The sequence below is a fragment of the Kogia breviceps genome, chromosome 19 (assembly GCF_026419965.1).
Source record: "Kogia breviceps isolate mKogBre1 chromosome 19, mKogBre1 haplotype 1, whole genome shotgun sequence".
Taxonomy (NCBI): domain Eukaryota; kingdom Metazoa; phylum Chordata; class Mammalia; order Artiodactyla; family Physeteridae; genus Kogia; species Kogia breviceps.
This window is the reverse complement of record NC_081328.1, coordinates 29133910-29160122: the sequence shown is the minus strand read 5'-3', so window position 1 is coordinate 29160122 and position 26213 is coordinate 29133910.

Sequence of the window (26213 nt, the reverse complement as noted above, 5' to 3'; positions counted from 1 at the left end):
CAACACAGCCAAAAATAAATAAATAAATAAAAGTTTTTTTAAAGATTGCTTTAAAATAATTATATTAAATGTAAATAGACTATATGCTCCAATTATATACATAGAGTGGCTGAATGGTTAAAATAAAAAACAATACCTATATATATGTTGCCTACAAGAAATTCACTTCAGATCTAAAGGCATACACACAGTGAAAGTGAGAGGATGGAGAAAGATATTCTATGCAAATTGAAATAAAAGGAAAGATGGGATTGTAATACTTATACTAGACAAAATAGACTTTAGAACAAAGACTAGACTAAGAGACAGAAAAGGACATTAAATAATGGTAAAAGGATTGATCCAGCAAGAAGATATATGTACCCAACATAGGAGCCCCTAAATACATAAAGCAAATATTAACAAACACAAAGGGAGAAACTGACAATAACACAATAACAGTAGGGGACTTTTATATCCCACTCACATCAGTGGAGAGATCAGTCAGAGAGAAAAGCAGTAAAGAAACACTGGCCTTAACCAACACATTAGATTAGTTGGTATTAATGGGTAGATAGAGGTTTCCATCCCAGATCACCAAAATACACAGTATTTTCAAGGCACATGAAATATTCTCCAGCATAGATCACATGCTAGGCCATAAAACAAATCTCAGTAAATTTAATAAAATTGAAATTATATTAATCATCTTTTCTGACCACAAAAGTATGGGACTAGAAATCAACTACAACAACAAAACTGAACAACAAACACACAAAAACACATAGAGATGAACCAACATATTACCTAACAACCAAGGGGTCAGGGAAGAAATAAAAGAGGAAATTAAAACATACCTGGAAACAAATGATAATGGAAAAACATGATCTAAAATCTATGGGATGCAGCAAACTTCTAAGAAGAAAGTTCATAGCAACTAAGCCTACCTTAGGAAACAAGGAAAAAAGTCTCAAGTAATCTCAATTTATGCCTACAGGAACTAGAAACAGAATAATCAAAACCCAAAGTTAGCAGAAGGAATGATAATAAATACCAGAAAAGAAAACCACGCAATAGAGACAAAAATAAATAAATAAATAAACCAAACAAAAACAAAACAAACAAACAAAAACAATAGAAAAGATCAATGAAACTAAGAGATGGTTCTTTGAAAGATAAACAAAATTGATAAAACATTAGAGAGACTCATTAAGAAAAAAGCAAAAAAGAGGGTCCATCCAATAAAGATGTTAAAACAAAAAAAGAGGGCCCAAATAAATAAAATCAGAAATGAAAGAGTAGAAATTACAACAGACCTTACATAAATACAAAGAATCATAAGAAATTACTGCAAACAATGTTATGCCAATAAAATATAAGACCCTCGAGTAAATTAATAAATTCCTAGAAAGATAAAATTTCTCAAGACTGAATCAAGAGAAATATAAAATATGAACAGACTTATTTTCAGTAGTGAAATTAAGTCAGTAATTTAAACAAACAAACAACCAACAAGAACAACAAAAAGCTCTCAATGAACAAAAGTCCAGGACCAGCTGGATTCACAGGTGAATTCTAACAAACATTTAAATAAAAGATAGCACCTCTCCTTCTCAAACTATTCCAAAGAATTGCAGAGGAAGTTAACACAGCCAAACTCATTCTAGGAGTCCAACATCACCTTGATACCAGAACCAAACAAAGACATTACAGAAAAAGAAAATTATAGGCTAGAATAACTAACATGAATGCCATAATCCTCAACTAAATATTAAGAAATCAAATTCAACAACACATTAAAAGAATCATATGCCATGATCATGTTTGATTTATCCCAGGCATGCAAAAATGCTTCAATATTCACAAATCAATCAATGTGATATACTACATTAACACACTGAAGAATAAAAATCATATTATCATCTCAATAGATGCAGAAAAAAACTTTTGACAAAATTCAACATCCTTTAATGATAAAAACCCTCAACAAAATGGTGTAGAAGGAACATGCCTCAACAAAATAAAGGTCCATAGCCAATGACAAACCCATAGCCAATATAATATCTAGTGTTGAAAAGCTGAAAACTTTTTCTTTAAAATCAGGTACAAGACAAGGATGCCCACTTTCACTAATTTTATCCAACACAGTATTGGAAGCCTTAGCCACAGCAATCAGACAAAGAAAATAAAGGAATCAAAGGAATCCTAATTGAAAAGGAAGAAGTAAACTGTTACTGCTGACAAATATAATAATAATAAAATATATGGAAAATCCTAATGGTACCATGAAAAATTACTAGAACTGATAAATAAATTCAGTAAAGTTGCAGGCTACAAAATTAATAGACAGAAATATGTTGAATTTCTATACACTAATAACAAACTCCCAGAAAGAAAACTTAAGAAAACAATTTCATTATAATTGCATTAAAATCAATAAATACCAAGGAAAAAATCTAACCAAAGAGATAAAAGTCTTGCACTTTGAAAACTATAAGACATTGGTGAAAGAAACTGAAGATGACACAAGCAAATGGAAAGATACACCATGCTCATGGATTGGAAAAATTAACATTGTTAAAATGACCATACTCTCCAAGGCAATCTATAGCTCTAATGCAATCCCTGTCAAAATACCAAAAGCATTTTTTTTTTCACAGAACTAGAACAAATAATTCTAAAATTCATATGGAAACAAAAAAATAGCCAAAGATATCTTGAAGAAGAATAACAAAACTGGAGGTATCACACTCCCTAATTTCAAATTACACTACCAAGCTACAGTAATCAAAACAATATGGTAAGGGCACCAAAAACAGACACATAAACAAATGGAATGGAATAGAGAGCCCAGAAATAAACCCACACTTATATGGTCAACTAATGTAGGCAAAGGAAGGAAGAATACATAATATTGTCTTCAATAAATCATGTTAGGAAAACTGGACAGTTCCATGCAAAAGAATCAAAGTGGACTTCTTTCTCCCACCATATACAAAAATAAACCCAAAATGTATTAAATACTTAAATTTAAGAATTGAAGCCATAAAACTTATAGAAAAAAACTTAAGCAGTATGCTCTATGACATTGGACTTAGCAACAATTTTTGGATCTGTCGCCTAAGGCAAGCAAAACAAAATTAAAAAATAAAAAAATGAACTATAACAAACTGAAAAGCTTTCGCACAGATGAGGAAACTATCATCAAAATGAAAAAGGCAGCCTACTGAATAAGAGAAACATTTGCAAATGATATATCTAATCAGGCATTAATATCTAAAATATATATGGAATTCTTACAGTTCAACATCGAAAAAACCTGATTAAAAAAATGAACAGAGGACCTGAAAAAACATTTTTTTAACATTACTAATCATCAAGATAATGCAAATTAAAGCTATAATAAGATATCACCTTACACCTCTCAGAATGGTATAATAAAAAGAGCAACAAATAACAAGTGTTGGTGAGGAGAAAATGAAACCCTCAGGCACTGTTAGTGGGAATGTAAATTGGTGCAGCCATTATTGGAAGCAGTATGGTGTTTCCTCAAAAAATTACAAATAGAACTGGCACAGGATCTAGGAATTTTACTTCTGGGTTTTACCTGAAGTAAATAAAAACATTAATTTGAAAATACATATGCACACCAATGATAGTTGCAACATTATTTACAATAGCCAAGATATGGAATGGATATAGATATTTGAAAATGAATGAATAAGGAAGATGTGGTATATATATATACAAAAATGAAATCTTTTCATTTGCTACAAGATGGATGGATCTAGAGTCTATTATGGAAAAGAAAATAAGTCAGACAATGGCTTATACAAAGACAAGTACCTTATGTTCTCTCTTATATGTAAACTTAAAAAATCCCCAAATGAACAAACAAAAATATGAAACCATCTCAGATACAGAGAACAAATAAAACAAACGGGTGATTGTTGAGGAGAAGAGTGTGGGGGGATGAAATGGATGAAAGGTATTAAAAGGTACAAACCTCTAGTTAGAAAATAAATAAGTCAAGGTGATATACTTAATATACAACATAAACAATATGGTCACAAATATTTTAATAACTTCGTGTAGGGACTCTTGATTATTAGTGATCATTGTAGTGATCATTTCATAATGTATGCAAATGTCAAGTCACTATGTAGTATACCTGAAAAGAATATTGCACAGCAACTATATTACAATAAAAACCAATTTCCTCTTCCATCCATTTATGGCACACACATACACACAGGAGTCCAGTAGCCCCTCTTCTATATAGTTATAATTTTGATTAATTGATATTCAGTTCATATATCAATATGGCTATTCAAATGCTATTTATATGTGAGCCATACAGTACTCTATAATTATTTTTTTTTTCAAGCACACATATCTATTCTCTCTTTTCTACACTTAATTATGTTATCATTTGTGTTTGCTTGCTTGGTTAAACAACTGATTTTTAAAAATATTATTTATGGGGCTTCCCTGGTGGTGCAGTGGTTGAGAGTCCGCTTGCCGATGCAGGGGACACAGGTTCATGCCCTGGTCCAGGAGGATCCCACATGCCGTGGAGTGGCTGGGTCCGTGAGCCATGGCCACTGAGCCTGCTCATCCGGAGCCTGTGCTCCACAATGGGAGAAAAAAAATTATTTATGAATCATCTCCAAATTTCAATCACCAATTACACAAATCACCTTTCCAATCTTTTCAGCATATCATACCTATCATCAATTTGATCTTCTTGTAGACACCTTTCCTGGAATTTCATGAACAATTCCACTCTGGAGGTGTTACTCCCCTGACCTGGGGCACAGCTATTATATTGTGATCTTCCTTCACAACTATCATAGTGATTCTGTTCATCTTGTGACAGATTTCTAGTTCTCAGATGTGATTGGTTTCCACTAATTTTAAAATTAAGACCAACATAATAAATATATACAAATATTGTTTCCTAGTGAAACCAAATCAATTTTTAGTGATGTCCTCTATGTCCAAGCCCTATTCAGGCCCTCACCATTTTAGTGGCCCAGTCTTAAACAAGCAGACACATGTCTTTGGACACCAGAGAAAGATTATAACATTAAAGGACCAAGACAAACAAATAAACAGTTACAAAAATACTCGACAGAGGTGAAAATTTCATAAAAATGCTTAAAACTGAAAAAAATCAAGAATACTAATGGTTCCAGTTTTTATGAAGCCTTAAACTTATAGTATTTAAGAGGCTTTCTTTAAGAGAAAAATCAAAATGAGTTAAAAATTAGGTACAAAAAGGAATATTTACTTAGAATAAAAAAGGAAGAGGACTTGCAAGGAATCCAGACAAGTGGGGGGAACAAAAACTTCATTATCTTTAAAAATAAATTAGCATCTAATGAACATATTATCTAGAAATATAGTAGTAAATAACAAAATAAGCATTTGAAGGGTCAAAGTGTTTTCTTCTTTTAATAGGGAATAGGAATGTTTGCTTTATGTAAAGAGTTTTGAGTATTTATATTTTTAAATAATCTATATATTTAATTTATAAAATTATCTGAAGAAATTTCCATAAAATACATTTATGCACACTATATATACAGTTAATGTAATTAATCAAAGTGGTTAAGTCTAGGGAGATTGACGGAGTGTGGAGTGAGTTAGAAAAGCAGTGAGCCTAAACATTTTACAATAGAACTGTGGTGTTACAGTATTTTGTTTTGGTTTTAACCTTAATCTTTATTGAATAATGATGATTTTAAATTCTTATCCAGGAGATGAAGTTAGAGTTCTACCCAGGCATCTGAAAGCAGGGTGTATCCATATTAGAATCATTATATTGCATTTCCCCTGCTACATTTATAAAAGGAGCCAAGTATTCCTTTTCCATGAAAGGGATCAAAAATGTAAAAACTTAAAAGAAGTTAATTTGAATAATAGTATTCCATTTATTGAAAAGTAAAAACATCTACAAGTTATTCAATAGTGACTTGATGAATTGTTTTTACTCTATAAATACAAGCCCTAAAACACTTATTTATTGCCAGCCAAATTAAAAGTTAAATGTTTACATAAATCTGCCTTTATTGTTAACATACGTAACCCAGAGACGTTCAAACTTTAAAATTTTATAATTATTTTTCTGCACATTACTTATTTTTATTTAATGTTGCAAGCTATTCCATCATGTGAATGTACTGAATATATATTTAATCAGTTACATATTGTTAGATATTTAGGGTATTACCAATGTTATGTTGGTACAAGTTATAACAAAAATATTACCTTGTACAAATGTCATTTCACACATGTACAGGTACTTCTATATTCAAACATGAATAACATCTAGGTCAAAGGGAACGTATGTCAATAATTTAGATGAGTACTGCCAAATTGCCATCTTGTCACACTTACAAATAATTTTTTAACATCTTTATTGGAGTATAATTGCTTTACTATGGTGTTTTAGTTTCTGCTTTATAACAAAGTGAAACAGCTATACATATACATTTACCCCATAGCTCTTCCCTCTTGTGTCTCCCTCCCTCCCACCTTCCCTAACCCACTCCACTAGGTGGTCACAAAGCACAAAGCTGAACTCCCTGTGCTATGCAGCTGCCTCCCACTAGCTATTGACTTCCATTAGGCAGTGTATATATGTCCATATATGTCACTCTCTCACTTTGTCCCAGCTTACCCTTCCACCTCCCTGTGTTCTCAAGTACATTCCCTAGTAGGTATGTGCCTTTCTTCCCATCCTGCCCCTGGTTCTTCATAATCATTTTTTTTTTTTAGATTCCATATATATGTGTTAGCATAAGGTATGTGTTTTTCTCTTTCTGACTTATTTCACTCAGTATGACAGACTCTAGGTCCATCCAACTCACTACAAAAAACTCAATTTTGTTTCTTTCTATGGCTGAGTAATATTCCATTGCATATATGTCTCAATATTCATTATCCATTCATCTGTCAATGGACACTTAGGTTGCTTCCATGTCCTGGATATTGTAAATAGAGCTGCAATGAACATTGTGGTACATGGCTCTTTTTGAATTATGGTTTTCTCAGGGTATATGCCTAGTAGTGGGATTGCTGGATCTTATGGTAGTTCTATTTTTAGTTTTTTAAGGAACCTCCATACTGTTCTCCATAGTAGCTGTATCAATTTACATTCCCACCAACAGTGCAAGAGGATTCCATTTTCTCCACACCCTCTCCAGCATTTATTGTTTCTAGAGTTTTTGATGATGGCCAATCTGACTGGTGTGAGGTGATAACTCACTGTAGATTTGATTTGCATTTCTCTAATGATTAATGATGCTGAGCATTCTTTCATGTGTTTGTTGGCAATCTGTATATCTTCTTTGGAGAAATGTCTATTTATGACCTCTGTGCATTTTTGGATTGGATTTTTTATTTTTTGATAATGAGCTGCATGAGCCACTTGTAAGTTTTGGAGATTAATCCTTTGCCAGTTGCTTCATTTGCAAATATTTTCACCCATTCTGGGGATGTCTTTTCACCTTCTTTATGGTTACCTTTCCTGTGAAAAAGATTTTAAGTTTCATTAGGTCCCATTGGTTTATTTTTGTTTTTATTTCCATTTCTCTAGGAGGTAGGTCAAAAAGGATCTTGCTGTGATTTATGTCATAGAGTGTTCTGCCTATCTTTTCCTCTAAGAGTTTGATAGTGTTTGGTCTTACATTTAGGTTTTTAATCCATTTTGAGTTTATTTTTGTGTATGGTGTTAGGGAGTGTTATAAATTCATTCTTTTACATGTAGCTGCCCAGTTTTCCCAGAACCATTTATTGAAGTGGCTGTCTTTTCTGCATTGTATATTCTTGCCTCCTTTATCAAAAATAAGGAGACCGTAGGGGCATGGGTTTATCTCTGGGCTTTATATCCTGTTCCATTGATCTATATTTCTGTTTTTGTGCCAGTACCATACAGTCTTGATTACTGTAGCTTTGTAGCATATTCTGAAGACTGGGAGCCTGATTCAACCAGCTGCGTTTTTCTTTCTCAAGATTGCTTTGGCTATTCAGGGTCTTTTGTGTTTCCATACAAATTGTGAATATATATTTTTTTTTCTAGTTCTGTGAAAAATGCCAGTGGTAGATTGCTGGGGATTGAATTGAATCTGTAGATTGCTTTGGGTAGTAGAGTCATTTTCACAATGTTGAATCTTCCAATCCAAGTCATGGCATATGTCTCCAACTCTTTGTATCATCATTAATTTCTTGCACCAATTGTCTTATAGTTTTCTGCATATGGGTCTTTTGTCTCCTTAGGTAGGTTTATTCCTAGGTATTTTATTCTTTTTGTTGTAATGGTAAATGGGAGTGTTTCCTTAACATCACTTTCATATTTTTCATTATTAGTGTATAGGAATGCAAGACATTTCTGTGCATTAATTTTGTATGCTTCTACTTTACCCAATTCATTGATTAGCTCTAGGAGTTTTCTGGTAGCATATTTAGGATTCTCTATGTATAGAAACATGTCATATGCAAAGAGTGAGAGCATTACTATTTCTATTCTGATTTGGATTCCTTTTGTTTCTTTTTCTTCTCTGATGGCTGTGGCTAAAATTTCCACAACAATGTTGACTAATAGTGGTGAGTGGGCAGTGTTTTATTGTTCCTGATCTTAGTGGAAATGGTTTCAGTTTTTCACCATTGAGGATGATTTTGGCTGTGGGCTTGTCATATATGGTCTTTATTAAGTTAAAGTAAGTTCCCTCTATGCCTACTTTCTGGAGGGTTTTTATCATAAATGGGTGTGGAAATTTGTTAAAAGCTTTTCCTGCATCTATTGAGATTATCATATGGTTTTTCTCCTTCAATTTGTTAATATGGTTTATCACGTTGTTTGATTTTGGTATATTGGAGAATTTTTCATTACTGGGATAAACGCCACTTGATCATGCTGTATGATCATTTTAATGTGCTGTTGGATTCTGTTTGCTAGTATTTTGTTGAGGATTTTTGCATCTATGTTCATCAGTGCTACTGGTCTGTAGTTTTCTTTCTTTGTGACATCTTTGTCTAGTTTTGGTATCAGGGTGATGGTGACCTCGTAGAATGAGTTTGGGAGTGTTGCTCCCTCTGTTACATTTTGAAAGAGTTTGAGAAGTATGGGTGTTAGCTCTTCTTGAAATGTTTCCTAGAATTTGCTTGTGAAGCCATCTGGTCCTGGGCTTTTGTTCATTGGAAGATTTTAAATCGCAATTTCAATTTCAGAGTTTGTGATTGGTCGCTTAATATTTTCTATTTCTTCCTGGTTCTTCTGTCTTGGGAGCCTGTACCTTTCTAAGATTTTGTCCATTTCTTCCAGGTTGTCCATTTAATTGGCATAGATCTGCTTGTAGTAATCTCTCATGATCCTTTGTATTTCTGCAGAGTTAGTTGTTACTTCTCCTTTTTCATTTCTAATTCTGTTGATTTGAGTCTTCTCCCCTTTTTCTTGATGAGTCTGGCTAATGGTTTGTCAATTTTGTTTATCTTCTCAAAGAACCAGCTTTTAGTTTTGTTGATTTTTGCTATTCTCTCCTTCATTTCTTTTTCATTTATTTCTGATCTGATATTTATGATTTCTTTCCTTCTGCTAACTTTGGCGTTTTTTTGTTCTTCTTTCTCTAATTTCTTTAGTTGTAAAGTTAGATTGTTTTTTGAGATGTTTCTTCACATAGGGTTGTATTGCTATAAACTTCCCTCTTAGAACTGCTTTTGCTGCATCTCATAGGTTTTGCCTCATTGTTTTTTCATTGTCATTTGATTCTAGGTATTTTTTTATTTCCTCTTTGATTTCTTCAGTGATACTTAGTTATTAAGTAGTGTATTGTTTAGCTTTCACGTGTTTGTATTTTTAATATATTTTTTCCTGTAATTGATATCTAGTCTCATAGCATTGTTAGAAAAGATACTTGATATGATTTCCATTTTCATAAATATACCAAAGCTTGATTTGTGACCCAAGATATGATCTCTCCTGGAGAATGTTCCATGAGCACTTGAGAAAAAAGTGTATTCTGTTGTTTTTGGATGGAATGTCCTATAAATATCAAGTAAATCCATCTTGTGTAATGTATCACTTAAAGCTTGTGTTTCCTTATTTATTTTCATTTTGGATGATCTGTCCATTGGTGAAAGTGGGGTGTTAAAGTGCCCTACTATGATTGTGTTACTGTCAATTTCCCCTTTTATGGCTGTTAGTATTTGCCTTATGTATTGAGGTACTCCTATGTTGGGTGCATAAATATTTACAATTGTTATATCTTCTTCTTGGATTGATCCCTTGATCATTATGTAGTGTCCTTCTTGGTCTCTTATAGTCTTTGTTTTAAAGTCTATTTTCGGGAGCGAGGGTGATAAAATAGGGAAGAGTTATGGGAACATATGTATATGTATAACTGATTCACTTTGTTGTAAAGGTGAAACTAACACACTATTGTAAAACAGTTATACTCAAATAAAGATGTTAAAAAAATAAAAATAAAAATAAAGTCTATTTTCACCGATATGAGAATTGTTATTCCAGCTTTCTTTCCACTTCCATTTGCATGGAATATCCTTTTCCATCCCTTCACCTTCAGCCTGTATATGTCACTTGGTCTGAAGTTGATCTCTTGTAGACAGCATATATGGGTCTTGTTTTTGTATCCATTCATCCAGTGTATGCCTTTTGGTTGGAGCATTTAATCCATTTATATTTAAGGTAATTATTGATATGTATGTTCCTATTACCATTTCCTTAATTGTTTTGGGTTTGTTATTGTAGGTCTTTTACTTCTCTTGTTTTTCCTGCCTAGAGAAGTTCCTTTATCATTTGTTCTAAAGCTGGTTTAGTGGTGCTGAATTCTCTTAGCTTTTGCTTTTCTGTAAAAGTTTTAATTTCATTCAAATATGAATGAGATCTTTGCTGGGTAGAGTAATCTTAGTTGTAGGTTTTTCCTCTTTCATCATTTAAAATATGTCATGCCACTCCCTTCTGACTTGCAGAGTTTCTGTTGAAAGATCAGCTGTTAAACTTATGCGGATTCCCATGTGTGTTATTTGTTGTTTTCCCCTTGTTGCTTTTAATATGTTTTCTTTGTATTTAATTTTTGATAATTTGATTAATATGTGTCTTGGTGTGTTTCTGCTTGGATTTATCCTGTATGGGACTCTCTGTGCTTCCTGGACTTGATTAATTATTTTCTTTCCCATATTAGGGCAATTTTCTCCTATAATTTCCTCAAATATTTTGTCAGTCCCTTTCTTTTTCTCTTCTTCTTCTGGGTCCCCTATAATTCGAATATTGGTATGTTTAATATTGTCCCAGAGGCCTCTGAGATTATCCTCAATTATTTTCATTCTTTTTACTTTATTCTGTTCTGCGCTAGTTATTTCCACTCTTTTATCTTCCAGGTGACTTATCCATTCTTCTGCCTCAGTTATTCTGCTATGATTCCTTCTAGAGAATTTTTAATTTCATTTATTGGGCTGTTCATCAGTGTTTGTTTGCTCTTTAGTTCTTCTAGGTCCTTGTTAAACATTTCTTTTATTGTCTCCATTCTATTTCCAAGATTTTGGATCATATTTATTATCATTATTCTGAATTCTTTTTCAGGTAGACTGCCTATTTCCTCTTCATTTGTTTGGTCTGGTGGGTTTTTACCTTGCTCCTTCATCTCCTGTGTGTTTCTCTGTCTTCTCCTTTTGCTTAACTTACTATGTTTGGGGTCTCCTTTGTTCAGCCTGTGAGTTCATAGTTCCTGTTGTTTTTGGTTCCTGTCTGTAGTAGCTAAGGTTTGTTCAGTGGGTTTTGTAGGCTTCCCAGTGGAGGTGACTAGTGCCTGTGTTCTGGTGGATGAGGCTGGATCTTGTCTTTCTGATGGGCAAGTCCATGTGTGGTTTTGTGTTTGGCGTGTCTGTGGCCTTATTATGATTTTAGGCAGCCTGTCTGCTAAAGGGTGGGGTTGTGTTCCTGTCTTGCTAGTTGTTTGGCATAGGGTGTCCAGCACTGTAGCTTGCTAGTCATTGAGTGGAGCTGGGTCTTGGCTTGAGTTGGAGATCTCTGGGAGATTTTTGCTGTTTGATATTGGTCTCTGGTGGACCAATGTCCTGAACTCAGCTCTCCCACCTAAGAGGCACAGGCCTGATGCCGGGCTGGAGCACCAAGACCCTGTCATCCACACAGCTCGGAATAAAGGGAGAAAATAGGAAAGAAAGAAAGAAAGAAAGAAAGAAAGAAAGAAAGAAAGAAAGAAAGAAAGAAAGAAAGAAAGAAAGAAAGAAAGAAAGAAAGAAAGAAAGAAAGAAAGAAAGAAAGAAAGAAAGAAAGAAAGAAAGAAAGAAAGAAAGAAAGAAAGAAAGAAAGAAAGAGAGAAAGAAAGAGAGAAAGAAAGAAAGAAAGAAAGAAAGAAAGAAAGAAAGAAAGAAAGAAAGAAAGAAAGAAGAAAGAAAGGAAGAAAGAAAATAAGATAAAGTTATTAAAATAAAAAATAATTATTAAAAATTTAAAAATAATTTAAAGTAATAAAAAATAAGAAAGAAAGAAGAGAGCCACCAAACCAAAAAACAAATCCACCAATGATAGCAAGCGCTAAAAACTATCAAAAACAAAAAAAAAAATGGACAGACAGAACCCTAGGAAAAATGGTAAATACAAAGCTATACAGACAAAATCACACACAGATGTATACATATACACAGTCACAAAAAGAGAAAAAGGGGAAAAATATATATATATATATAGTAGCCCCCAAAGCCCACTGCCTCAATTTTGGATGATTCATTGTTCCTTCAGGTATTCCACAGATGCAGCATACATCAATTTGACTGTGGAGATTTAATCCATTTCTCCTGATGCTGCTGGAGATATTTCCCTTTCTCTTCTTTGTTTGCACTGCTACTGGGGTTCAGTTTTGGTTTGGGCCCTGACTCTGCATGTACGTTGCCTGAGGGCTTCTGTTCCCACCCAGACAAGACTGGATTAAAGGTGCAGCTGATTTAGGGGCTCTGGCTCACTCAGGCCAGTGGAGGGAGGGATAGGCATGCAGGGTGAGCCTGTGGTGGCAGAGGCTGGTGTGAGGTTGCAAAAGCCTGAGGTGCACCTTCTGTTCTCCTGGGGATGTTGTTCCTGGATCACCAGGCCCTGGAGATGCACAGGCTCCCGGGAGGGGAGGAGTAGACAGTAACCTATGCTTGCACACAGGCTTCTTGGTGGCTGCAACAGCAGCCTTAGCATCTCATGCCCGTCTCTGGGGTCCAAGCTGATAGTTGTGGCTTGTGCCCATCTCTGGAGCTTGTTTAGGTGGTGCCCTTAATCCCCTCTCTTCACGCACTGTGAAACAAAGAGGCAAGGAAGTCTCTTGTCTCTTCCGCAGCTCCAGACCTTTTCCCAGACACATTCCTGACTAGCGTGGTACACTAGCACCCTTCAGGCTGTGTTCACACAGCCAACCCCAGTCCTCTCCCTAAGATGTGACTTCCGAAGCTGGAGTCTCAGCTCCCAGCCCCCACCCACCCTGGTGGGTGAGCAGAGAAACCTCTCAGGCTGGTGAGTACTGACCAGCACCGATCTTCTTTGTGGGAATCTCTCCATTTTGCCCTCTGCACCCCTGTTGCTGCACTCTCCTCTGTGTCTCTGAAGCTTACTCCTTCCATCAGCCACAGTATCCACCCACAAAGGGGTTTTCTAGTGTGTGGAAACCTTTCCTCCTTCACAGCTCCCTCCCACTGGTGCAGGTCCAATCCCTATTCTTTTGTCTCTGTTTTTTTCTTTTTCCCTACCTAGGTATGTGGGGAGTTTCTTGCCTCTTGGGAGGTCTGAGTTCTTCTTCCAGTGTTCAGTAAGTGTTCTGTAGGAGTTGTTCCACATGTAGATGTATTTCTGATGTGTCAGTGGGGAGGAATGTGATCTCCACGTCTTACTCTTCCGCCACCTTGAAGCTCCTCTATAATTAGTTTTAAAGACATAATTATAGACTCGAATCCTAGTAATATCTTTTAAGGAATTTATTAATGATTTTTATAAGTTAGCAATAATTAAAGATATAAATGCATGTTCTAATTTGCAACATAAAAAGAGAAAGAAATTTTCAACAAAATATAAATGTTACATATTTCTAGATGCACTTTAGAATGTCCCTCAGTCAACTCTAATGGAAAAGCAACACAAAACAAAACAAAAAATACCACAAATCTGTGGTTTTCCAATTATTATTATACAAATATTCTAGCATATTTTACTGATTATTATATTTTTATTGATTATTTTTATACTTAAAAATTGGCTTTATTTTTTACATGCTAAGGTATATACTGTTGTCAGACAATAGTTAGCTTATGCCATAGTTTATATTAGAGTTTACATTTGGTATTATAAATTATGTGTGTTTTGAAAAATGTATAATGACATGTATCTACCACTGTAGTATCATACATCAGGGTTTCATGTTTTGTCCATAGAATTACCTCTTTTAGGGCACTACATGAGTGGGCTGATCACAAATAAGATCCCCTGAATGAAGACCCCCTGCCAACTTAGACTTCTAATTACTGCTTCTGTTACTGAGCAATGGGTTTGCTGCCCAACCAGCATAGAAGTCAATAGTATGGCAACAATTTTGATAAAAGAAAAGCTTTATTGCAATGCCAACCTGCAAAGAGAAAAGAGCACACTCAAATCTGTCTCTCTGGTCTGGGGTTCAGTCAAATGTTTATGGATTAAGGGAAGATGGTTTGTATATGGAGGCACTGGTGAAGAGAGTTTTCTCCCACTTGACCCTGACCTTCTTGACTGCAGGGCTTTGGAACTTGGCCATCTATGGTAAGATGTGGTCAAGTTGTGTCAGCACTGGATCTTCCTGGGCAATGAACCCTTAATTTCTGAAAGGGATCCAGCATTCAGTTTCTGGTCATGTTTTGGTCCTTTTGTTCTGAGGAGGGAAGAAATTTTATTCTGTGTATTGTTTGAGGTCAAAATCTTCTCCTCTGTGCATAAATTGTGGTTTATTCTATTTTCACTGAAAAACAACTCAGTATCTTGTTAGAAACAGGATAAGACCAGTTTGGGGCTAGTTTGGCAGTTACAAATGTCCCCTTTTTGTTGTTGATTCCTCAATCTTTAGGGTTAAGGAGTGACAACTCCTCTGGCTACTTCCTGTTGGTAAGGATTATAGGCCTAAAAAGAACATGAGAATACATTACAAACAACAAGTTCAGAGTTCAATAAGAAAGATTATAAATCCTAGTGAGCACAAAAAAATAATACCCAGTTTAAACAATCTCTCAAATATAGACCCTATTTCCCATGGGTCCCTTGGAAAGATATTTTCTAAAAGATAGAATCAGGTTCTTGTAATGACACAAGTTGTCTGTTACCTAATTTTATCTAGACAGCTTTTATTTCAGAGGATGGATTAATATAAACACAAAATGATGAGTTAACTACTGCACAAACAACTACTTATTCAGGTAGTCTGTAACTGAGAAAATTCTCCTGTCTAATAGTTCCCTGACTAAGAAATTTAATTCCTTCTCCTGGGTGCCTATGGCATAGGATTCTCCTCTGTTTGAGCATTGTTTTAAGGTGAGTTTGAGGACAGCAGTCCTTTCTATAGAATGGTCCAGTGCAGAGGCCCTTCTGAAATGGGAACTAAATCTGAGTCAATTTCCATGTGTTTCACTGTGCATGACGTAGTTAGTTCAAATACCTGATAAGTGTCCTTCCATTTAGGTTTGAAAGAGTTCTTTGAATAATGTGTTTTCCTGTGTGCATATCATTCTTATTGCAGGTCACAAAGCATCTGATTTTCATCCAAATATATGTTACTTTGGTAAGCTTCAGAAACAAACCTAGAATGTCTTCTTGATAATCAATTAAACTCCATAATAACACAACATAGCAACAAGGAGACATTCTGGAAGTGAGTCTTAGGCAGTAAATACAAAAGCACAAAGACAATTAACAGCACTAGAACTTAATATCAATGAAAAATATATTACTGAAACAGAATTAGTCTCTCTAAAAGTATTTTCACTCATTTCTACCAAATATAGCCAAATTAAAACTAATTTGTTTGCAAAATAAATCTAGTTTCAGTTACCTTGACCTGATTATTTACATAAATGTAATTGATCATATAGGCTATTTTAAACTTGGTTTGCTGGAATGTTCCATAAGAAATCTCAGGTTGAAATTTTAAAAGGCCTATCAAAGCCAGGGAAGCCACACCAAGGGCTTTCTTTAAGATTACCTAGAAACAAATGACAATGGAGACACAACAACCCAAAACCTACGGAATTCAGCAAAAGCAGTTCTAAGAGGGAAGTTTATAGCAATACAATCCTACCTTAAGAAACAGGAAACATCTCAAATAAACAACCTAACCTTGCACCTAAAGCAATTAAACAAAGAAGAACAAAAAAACCACAAAGTTAGCAGAAGGAAAGAAATCATAAAAATCAGATCACACATTAATGAAAAAGAATTGAAGGAAATGATAGCAAAGATCAATAAAACTAAAAGTTAGTTCTTTGAGGAGATAAAAATAAATGATAAACCATTAGCCAGAATCATCAAGAAAAAAAGGGAGAAGACTCAAATCAATAGAATTAGAAATGAAAAAGGAGAGGTAATAACTGACACTGCAGAAATACAAATGATCATGAGAGAATACTACAAGCAACACTATGCCAATAAAATGGACAAGTTCTTAGAAATGCACAACCTGCCAAGACTGAACCAGGAAGAAATAGAAAATATGAACAGACCAATCACAAGCACTGAAATTGAAACTGTGATTAAAAATCTTCCAACATGAGGCTTAAGGGGCTGGCCCTGTGCTCTTAAAAGAAGTTCAGGCTCTATAAGGGATCGCAGTGCATACCCTGCCAAGACCCCAGTCCTAATGCATCATCCCTCTGCAGCTTGAAAACCAGTGGTGTGGCTGCCCTGTCACACTTTCGGCCCCTTGATTAATGGTTCTGAGGGCACAGGCTATAAGAGGTGGCAGAAATGGGCAAGTGGCCCAGATTAGGTTTATACTCTTATTGTGGAGTGAAAGAGTGCTTGTTACATATTTCAAGAAAATGAATGTGCTGTTTGAAACAGACGGGAATGGCAGATGTATGCCAGCTGTGGCAGTGAGAACACTTCAGGATTATCTGACCTCTTGCCCTTGCACTGTATCCTGACATTCAGGAAAGACGGTACAGTGGCACTAGCAGAGCTATTTGGTTTCCAGGTGCTTTGTTAACACCAGGGAGCTCTCCTGGCCTTAGCTCAGCTCTGTCTGAATGGCATGGCTGGCATGTGAGCAAGAGAGTAGCAAAGTGGAGCTGTTCCCATTAAATGTTCCATTAAATTGTTCCCATTTAAATGCCAAAAAAAAAAAAAAAAAATCTTCCAACAAACAAAAGCCCAGGACCAGATGGCTTACAGGTGAATTCTATCAAACATTTAGAGAAGAGCTAACACCTATCCTTCTCAAACTATTCCAAAAGATAGCAGAAGGAGGAACACTCCCAAACTCATTCTATGAGGCCACCATCACCCTGATACCAAAACTAGGCAAAGATGTCACAAAGAAAGAAAACTACAGGCCAATATCACTGATGAACATAGATGCAAAAATCCTCAAGAAAATACAAGCAAAAAGAATGCAACAGCAAATTAAAAAGATCATACAGCATGATCAAGTGGGGTTTATTCCAGGAATGCAAGGATTATTCAACATATGCAAATCAATCAATCATGATACACCATATTAAAAAATTGAAGGAGAAAATCCATAATGATCATCTCAATAGACGCAGAGAAAGCTTTTGACAAAATTCAACACCATTTATGATAAAAATCCCTGCGGAAAGTAGGCATACAGGGAACTTTGCTCAACATACTAAAGGCCATATATAACAAACCGACAGCCAACATCATCCTCAATGGTGAAAAACTGAAACCGTTCCCACTAAGATCAGGAACAAGACAAGGTTGGCCACTCTCAACACTATTATTGAACATAGTTTTGGATGTTTTAGCTACAGCAGTCAGAGAGGCACAAGAAATAAAATGAATCCAAATTAGAAAAGAAGAAGTAAAGCTGTCACTGTTTGCAGATAACATGATACTCTACATAAAGAATCCTAAAGATGCTACCAGAAAACTACTAGAGGTAATCAATGAATTTGGTAAAGTAGCAGGATACAAAATTAATGCACAGAAATCTCTGGCATTCCTATACACTGAGGAAAAATCTGAAAGTGAAATTCAGAAAACACTCCCATTTACCACTGCAACAAAAAGAATAAAATATCTTGAAATAAACCTACCTAGGGAGACAAAAGACCTGTATGCAGATAATTATGACACTGATGAAAGAAACTAAAAATGATACAAATAGATGGAGAGATATACCATGTTCTTGGATTGGAAAAATCATTGTGAAAATGAATTTACTACCCAAAGTCTACAGATTCAATGCAATCCTTATCAAACACCCACTGGCATTTTTCACAGAGCTAGAACAAAAATTTTCACAATCTATATGGAAACACAAAAGACCCCGAATAGCCAAAGCAATCTTGAGAACGAAAAATGGAGCTGGAGGAATCAGGTTCCCTGACTTCAAACTATACTACAAAGCTACAGTAATCAAGGCAGTATGGTACTGGCACAAAAACAGAAATATAGATCAATGGAACAGGATAGCAAGCCCAGAGATAAACCCACACACATATGGTCACCTTATCTTTGATCAAGGATGAAAAGATATACAGTGGAGAAAAGACAGCCTCTTCAATAAGTGGTGCAGGAAAAACTGGACGGGTACATGTAAATGTATGAAATTAGAACACTCCTTAACACCACACACAAAAATAAACTCAAAAAGGGTTAAAGACCTAAATGTAAGGACAGACACTACCAAACTCTTAGAGGAAAACATAGGCAGAACACTCTGACATAAATCACAGCAAGATCCTTTTTGACCCATCTTCTAGAGAAATGGAAATAAAAACAAAAATAAACAAATAAGACCTAATGAAACTTAAAAGATTTTGCACAGCAAAGGATACCATAAACAAGACCAAAACACAACCCTCAAAATGGGAGAAAATAGTTGCAAATGAAGCAACTGACAAAGGATTAATCTCCGAAATTTACAAGCACCTCATGCAGCTCAATAACAAAAGAACAAACCACCCAATCCAAAAATGGGCAGAAGACCTAAATTGACATTTCCCCAAAGAAGATATACAGATGGCCAACAAACACATGAAAAAATGTTCAACATCATTAATCATTAGAGAAATTCAAATCAAAACAACAATGAGATATCATCTCATACCGGTCAGAATGGCCATCATCAAAAACTCTAGAAACAATAAATGCTAGAGAGGGTGTGGAGAAAAGGGAACCCTCTTGCACTGCTGGTGGGAATGTAAATTGATACAGCCACTATGGAGAACAGTATGGAGGTTCCTTAAAAAACTATGAAAAGAGCTACTATACGACCCAGCAATCCCACTACTGGGCATATACCCTGAGAAAACCATAATTGAAAAAGAGTCATGTACCAAAATATTCACTGCAGCTCTATTTACAATAGCCAGGACATTGAAGCAACCTAAGTGTCCATCAACAGATGAATGGATAAAGAAGATGTGGCACATATATACAATGGAATGTTACTCAGCCATTAAAAGAAAAGAAACTGAGTTATTTGTAATGAGGTGGATAGACCTGGAGTCTGTCATACAAAGTGAAGTATGTCAGAAGGAGAAAAACAAATACCGTATGCTAACACATATATACGGAATCTAAGAAAAAAAATGTCATGAAGAAATTAGTGGTAGGATGGGAATAAAGACACAGACCTACTAGGTAATGGACTTGAGGATATGGGGAGGGGGAAGGGTAAGCTGTGACAAAGTGAGAGAGTGGTATGGACATATATACACTACCAAACGTAAAATAGATAGCTAGTGGGAAGCAGCTGCATAGCACAGGGAGATCAGCTCGGTGGTTTGTGACCACCTAGAGGGGTGGGATATAGAGGGTGGGAGGGAGGGAGAAGCAAGAGGGAAGAGATATGGGAACATATGTATTTGTATAACTGATTCACTTTGTTATAAAGCAGAAACTAGCACACCATTGTAAAGCAATTTTACTCCAATAAAGATGTTATAAAAAAAAGATTACACCATCAATATCTATAGATCTGGCTAAATTCCTCTCTTCTCAAAATCCCTAAAATATCCTGAGTTTCTTGCATCTGTTAGGAAGTGACCATTCTTATTCATCTGATAAGGCTCCTGAGAATCCTCCAAGCAAACTACCAGGTTGTTTTCCAAGTGGCTTCATGACTGCATAAAGTTTACCTCAGTACTTTAAAGTTGTCTGGTTATATCACATTCTATGTATATTCTCAAGTATGATATTTCAGTAAAAGCTATGGCTGTATAACCAATGTTTCCAATTATGTTCTAAGGACAACAGATCCTTATTGAATTTATGCAAATAAATATATTGCCATAAAGATTAGTATACTCACTAATAGTTTCCAAAAATCTGGAGGGATCAAGTAGAGAGAAAGGATAAATGTTTCAATTCTGCTTACAAAAATATAATTTACCAAGTGATTGTAAGTCATAATTAGCTTAAGGGAAATGGTTTTCTTATATCTAAAAAAATACAGATTAAAAGTCAGTAATATTTCAGACAAAAAAAACCCCCATAAAAATAATAACTATATTCATCAGTTCACTCAGTCCCATGTAACAAATCCTTGATTTTACTTTTCTGTTAACAGTTTCATGAAGCCATCGGAGTTTCCACTAGAATTCTTTACTATATTAGTCAGTTCAGTGGTATGAGATGAAAGTTATCAGAAACCTGTACTTGTCAAAAAATCCCTTCTATGAATCTTCATGAAGCTGAAGTATTTTTGCAAAGGCATCAGAGTAAAACAAACTAGTCTGGAGGCACTTAAGAGGGGAGAAGAGCCTGCAGCACACAGGGAGCTACAGAGTCTCACACAGGTGGTCATAGGACATTTGTCCCTTCATTGTCACCAGAAATTGTTACTAAGTGAAGAGCTCACTGCCTGACATGCATAGAAGCCAGAACTGTGGCACAGACTTTTGAGAAAATAAAAAGCTTTATTGCATGGTCAACGTACAATGAGGCATGGCTAAAATCTTTCTCTCCAATCTGGAGTTTGGTCAAACTTTTATGAGTTAGAAGAGGAAATATTTGGAACAGCTGGCAAGGCAGTTTTCCACTGGAGGACTTTGGAGCTTGGCCATTTATGGTAAGGTGTGATGAAGGGGCTTCAGCACCAGATCTTCCTGGACACACTTTGCTTCTGAAAGTGTTATGGTGTTCAAGTTCTGGTCATTTCCCTGTCCTCTGGTTCTGTCTGGCAGAAAAACTTTGGTTCCAGGAGTTGTTTGAAGTCAAAATCTTCTCCTCTACACATGCTTCAGCTGCATGAATTGTGGTTTTATTCTCTTGTCTGTGAAAAAGAACTCCGTATCTTATTAGTAAAAGGATAGGGACAGTTTGGGACAATTCCACTTGTTGCATATTGCCTTGTTTATATTCTATTCACCTGACAAGATCCCATTACCTTTTTAATGTTGATCTTTTGTTGAATTAGTTTGACAATTTTTATGACCTTTTAACATTGTGACTTATATCCCTGTCTCTACCTCCACCCTCCACGTTCATACAGTACATTGGGTCAAACCCACCTGACTCCATCAGTCCCCTTGTTTTGGATACTAATTCATTTTTAATATTCATATATTAAACTTGTTATGAGGGACACTGCTTGACTAAATCATGATATGGTCTTTAATACACAAGCATTAAATTCCAATGAACAGAAGAGAAAGCTACCATTTATCTTAAAATTAAACTTCCCTATTATCTTTACTATTTTATTGTGATTGCAGAACAAAGGACCACATATATTATTTCAGTAATAAACATTACAGACTCAAATTTTATTTTAAGTACTGTTAGTTTATTTGGACACTGTGACACTCTTGGGAGTTATCTCATCTAATGGAGCATAACATTATAGAATCTTAGAACTTTGGGGGATATAACATTTATATAGTTCTCTCCATGTGCACTCCAAATGAGGAGATTGAAAACTCATTGCTTAATGGGAGTTTCCCAATACCATTCAATTAGTTGGTAGCAATAGAGGACTAAAATCTAGGTTTCTTTATTCATGGAAAGGATATTATTCTGTATATTATTTATAAGGTAAATGGTTTGGAAGAGAATGGAGGTATGGAAGTAGAAGTCCATGAGGACTGCCTTTCAGAGAGCCTCATAGTATAACTCTATGTTGTTAAACTTACAAAGGGCAAAATTTGTGTGATACAATAAGAAGTGCCTATTTGGTCTTTGTCTCTGCTTCCTGACATACAGTTCCTAAAATACTTGGAATATCCAGAGTGATGAATGTCTTGTATGCTAATGAGATGGCTGGTGGCTGAGAGCCCCTAGATGTCTTCAGGATAGGGGCTGGTCACCAGAAAGACTAAGGAATGATTAGATGATTAGAACTTATAACCCCACACTCAACCTACACGACAGGAGGGGGGCTGGAGGTTAAGTTCAATCACCAATGGCTAATGATTTAATCATTTTTGCCTACATAGTGAAACCTTCATAAGAATCCCTGAATGATGGGTCTGCAGAGCTTTTGAGTTGGTGGATGCATCAGCATGCTGGGAGGATGGTACACAAAAAATCCACAGAGACCATAGCTCCTGTTCTCAGGACCCTTCTGGAGTTTGCCTAATGTACATCTTCACCTGGCTGTTTATTTTTATCGTTTATAATAAATTGATAACTGTAAGTAAAGTAATTCTCTGAGTTCTATGAGTGGTTATAGAAGATTATCAAGTCTGAGGGAAGGTCATGGGAACCCCCAATTTATAACCAGCCAGTCAGAAATATGGGAGGTCTGAGGCTTGTGATTGGCATCTTATGGGGGGGGGCAGTTTTGGGAATAGGTCATTAAACTGTGAGGTCTCTGCTAACCCCAGGTAGCATCTGAATTGAATTGCAAGACACACAGTGGGAAATCAGAGAACTGGTTGGTGTGGGAAAAAATAAAAACAAACCCACACACTTGGTGTCAGAAGTGTTAGTAAAAACACAAGAATCTGATTCTCAGAACTGCAGATTCAAAAATGTAACTTTATGATTATTCCCCCAAAGATCACACTCTATGATAGTAAACACATTAAAAATTTTTATGAGGCAGATAGCTATGCTAGTGTTTAAATTTATAGTAGAAATATTATATTTTCAAGGACAAGAATCAGGTGTTCTTTATCCAGGATTTCAAAGAATTTCTGAATTAAAAATTTAGCAAATTATTTGAAAGATCATGTATTTAGCAAGTGTTGATCAAAAGTAGTAGACATTTGTTGTCCTTATAAAAGCTTTTATCATTTAAGATGTATCTAATATGTTCCAACTGAATAAACTCTTTATAGGAGATTCAACCTTATAAGCAGATAGAAGGAATTCTGGGTTGTTGACTGTTGCTCATTGATGCTTTAATATAGTCTATGGAAGAATGCACACATACATACACACACACATTACGAGAACATTCTGCTCTTTATTATAGGAAATGCTCCTTGTTGAACTAAAATAAATAAATAAATAAATAAATAAATAAATAAATAAATAAATAAATAAATAAGATGTCATTATTCTACCAATAGGTTTTCTTTGATGTTCAAAACCTTTCTTAGAAGGGTATTATGATTACTCATTATTTCAAGCAAAGGCAGTGTGTATGCACAAAGCTAAGTCTTAACATGTGGCAAGTCTGATGGTGGTATTATAGTAAATGTAAGATATTGAAATAAGTATGCTGCTATTTTTAAATATATATATTTTACTTAATCAATTAAGATAAAGAATGAAAGCCTTAACAGTATACAAACAGGCAAGACTTTATTAAAACCAAGTTTAGATTTATAGATAAGGACACACATGTATTATGCCATTGTTTCCGTTTTTAACTTAACCACTCATTATAAATAAATAGTGAGCAAGATTGCATTCCTTTCTTGCTAATGAAGAACCTGCAGAGGTTAAAAAATGGGGGAGTGATCTGTTTGAGTAATTGATGGTGACTCTCCCTCCTAGAGCCCTAACAGGTGATGGTACAAAATGCTGAAGGTTTTTTGCATCCAGGCATACATGCAGACATGCCAAGACATTACTAAGAATGAAACTTACCAAGCAATGTGACATGCTTCCTAGTTTGCCCCCAGGGTCAGCAAGGAGTACCAGTACTGTCTGAGGAACAACGTTGTGTGTCCAATAGGCAAATTCCACCTAAGATTTTGGATAGAATTGAACATTGCATGCATATGACAGACTTTAAGTAAGAATTTTTTCTTGAATTCAAACCAAGGTACTTATTTAATAAATGCCTCAAATATTATTGTGATAAGTCAGCTTCTCTTGCATTAGTAATCTGTCAGCAGTGAGTGGCAGCTGCACATATACTAGCTCATTTAAGGATCTCTATATTCCTTCTTGAATACTTTGTTAAAATTTAAATACACTGTCTGGAAATAAACAGTTCCTTGATGATGAGCACTGGCTTACTCTCTACCCTCACTCCCTCCACACAGTTGTCTGTTTTTTTAAATGCATATTTGACCTACCTGTTTAAAATTCTCCAGTGCCTCCACCCCCTTTTACCTTTTTATATAGGAAGGTCTATATATAGAAGATTTCACATACAAATATTGTATGCAAATATCATAAACTGGTCCTTATTAATAAAAATTTTAATATCCATCTGAAGAGCAGTAATGTTGATTATTTGCAGTTTATGTGCAAACATTGAGCCACCTCATGACTTGGTCTTTACAAAACCCTTTTGTCTGGCATGTTCAGGCAGGGTTTCCATAGATCTACTGAACTAAGTGTCCAATGGCATGCAATTCCACTTATCTGTCCTTCATGCCTATCTATATCTATTTATCATCTACTTATCTAACAATTATCTATCTATCTATCTAATCTATGTATTTTATCAAAATAGATAAGGATCTTAAATATAACTACAAAATATTTTGGTTCTTGACTCCAAGAGCAAATGGTATAAGATGGTTTAAGATAAATTTTTTTTAAATTATGTGATCAAACCGCTATACACAGTATATATAGAAAGAATCAGAGTTAATACCTTGAACACAATATCTGAAATCTTTCATAAATAAATACAAAAGTCAACATTCTATCATACTTTTGTGACCAGTTTGCTAAATAATCCTCTAAATGGATTAACAGAAAATAAAATATTCAATTTTTAGTACACTGTGACCCAGTGATTTATTTCTGATAATCTTTAATAAAGCCATACTTGCCATACAGAAAAATGTTTTATCCATAATAGTATTTAATGCACCAAAAATTATAAATAATCTCAACTTCAGCAACAGAAAATTACTTTATTATGTAAAAATATAATGAAATATTATTCATACATTAAATTTTTAATTAACATTAAAATACTAATACAATAATATTAAGTGAAACATAGTTTGAAAATTATATATGAAATATAATCTTGACTTAACAAGTGTATCAAGAATCAACTGTAAGAAATTACACTGAACTATTAACAATACTTGTATTGGGCAATGAAATGTGAATTTTTTCCTAATTTTTATTATTATCTATTTTTCAAATATTCTTAAAATGTGCACAACTTTAATATTCAAAAAATAAACTAAATTTCATTTAAAAAGAAGAGTTAAGATGAATGTGGTAATTCATCATCAGATCTTAGAGGGTTCAAGTATTATCTGTTGTGGTCTTCCCCAGATCATTCTCCACTAAATTTTACTTTTATTTTTAACAAACATAAAAGTAAGCTATTTGCTTCTGTTATAGATTTTATAGTTGAAAGGTTTTAAAAGGTTGAAAATTTTATCCTTTTTTTGAGATATGCCTATTGGAGTTTTTAACAATGTTTCTACTTACATATGTGTATATGTATATATATATAAACATATATGTATATATATTATGACTTTCTATTCTTTAAATGTTTCTGCTTACTTATATTTTTTCATATGGCTTTCTATTCTTTAAATGTTCTATTTTAACAAATATGAATTTTTAAATAAAAGTAGTTACATTTTTCATATTTTGGTTTTATGGCTCTGAATTATGTCCTGATAAAAACATCTTAACC